Source organism: Zosterops lateralis (assembly GCF_965231275.1).
Source record: "Zosterops lateralis genome assembly, chromosome: 25".
Lineage (NCBI taxonomy): Eukaryota > Metazoa > Chordata > Aves > Passeriformes > Zosteropidae > Zosterops > Zosterops lateralis.
In genome coordinates, this window is record NC_139785.1 from 7,027,354 (window position 1) to 7,029,373 (window position 2,020).

Sequence of the window (2,020 nt, forward strand, 5' to 3'; positions counted from 1 at the left end):
ATGTTTTTAAAAAAAATGTAATGAGGTTTTAAGGGAAAAAAAAAGTTCAATGGATATATCAAAAGTCTGATATATTCTTGTATCTGCCTTCCAGTTCTGGCAGTGTGTGGACAATGTGAGTGTCTTATTTTGATTTTGAGTCTCTATAAATGAGCAAATAAATCACTGAAGTTAAATGAAATTTGCATTGAAAAAAGAAGCAGTGCTTTACAAAAGAGGTTAAAGATAGTTTACTGTGTTTTGAAGGCTTTTTTAAAAATGCAGTTGAAGAAATAAAAGTTGTTCAAATCGTTGAGGAGAGTTCGAAATGGTTGTTGCCTTTTGCAGACACAGATTGAGTTTTCTGTTACTGAAACAAGAGTTTGCTGCCATTTGGATTCCCAAAGCACCAGGATCGAAGGGTGGCTGGTAACTTTTTGCAGGTTATATTTAAATCCTTGTGTGAAACCGGCAAATAATATTTTTTGGGAGGCGGTAAATCTCCATAATGCACCTCTCTTTACCCATTTAAAGTTGGTGAGCTGGTTGTGGGTTCTGGAAAACCTGCGGGAAGCAGTTCCTGCAGAGGATCCCCCGATGCCCCTTTCCCTGTCCTGACTATCCCTGTCGGAGGCTGCGGGGACGAGAAATAAATAAAACTCAGCCCGGTCAGAAAACTCCCGGTGAGGAGCTCCCTCAGCAGAACGGGCTGAACGGGAGCTCAGGTTTACAAAACCCCGGCTGAACCGAGCGGGGATCCGCCAGAGAACAATCCCAGGCTTGGGGTCCGAGTGATGCCGCCCCAGGGAGAAATAACTCCTGCACGGGGCTCCTGCGAGGCACCCAGAAACAGGATTTATTTTCTCTCCTGTGCCGCTCTCCAGCCCTGCGCGGCTCGGGAGTGGGTTTGGTGCCGCTCGGGGATGCGGCGCTGCTCCGGCGGGCAGAATTTAACTTCTCTAGATAATTACAGCCTAGAGGAGGAGGGGGAAAGAAAGGGGAAAAAATAAAAAGAAAAAAAGGAAAAAGAAGGAAGAAAGGAAGAAAGGAAGAAAGAAAGGAAGAAAGGAAGAAAGAAAGGAAGAAAGGAAGAAAGGAAGAAAGGAAGAAAGAAATGGAAGGAAGAAAGGAAGAAAGGAAGAAAGGAAGAAAGGAAGAAAGGAAGAAAGGAAGAAAGGAAGAAAGGAAGAAAGGAAGAAAGGAAGAAAGGAAGAAAGGAAGAAAGGAAGAAAGAAAGAAAGAAAGAAAGAAAGAAAGAAAGAAAGAAAGAAAGAAAGAAAGAAAGAAAGAAAGAAAGAAAGAAAGAAAGAGTTAGTTAGTTTAAAAAAAAAAAAAAAAAAAAAAAAAAAAAAAAAAAAAAGAAGAAGAAGCCACACACCCCAATATCCCAAAATAGCTCGTAGGGAGGGGAGAGGAGCGGGATCCTCCCAGCCCCGGCTCGGGGTAACGCTGGCGCTGCGGGGAGCAGCGGGAGCCCTGATTGACAGCCCCGGCCGCCTGAAAACGCCGCCGAGCGATGGCAGAGATGCTTATCGGAGCCTTTATATAGCGGGGACCCGCACCGCCAGAGCGGCCGGCGGAGGGACAGCGGGGAGAGAGCGGGGACAGAGCGGGGACACAGAGGGGACACAGAGGGGACACAGAGGGGACACAGAGGGGACACAGAGGGGACACAGGGGACACAGGGGGCACTCACAGAGCACACAGGGCACACACAGGGCACACCGCGGGCACACAGGGCACACAGAGGGGACACACAGAGCACACACACAGGGCGCACACAGGGCACACACAGAGCACACCGCGGGCACACAGAGGGGACACACAGAGCACACACACAGGGCGCACACAGGGCACACAGGGCACACACAGGGCACACCGCGGGCACACAGGGCACACAGGGCACACACAGAGCACACCGCGGGCACACAGGGCACACAGGGCACACACAGAGCACACCGCGGGCACAGCGGGCACAGCCGGCGGGCCGGGCTCCCATGCGAGCCGGGCGCGGCTCCGGCCGCCCCGCAGGGGTCCCGCC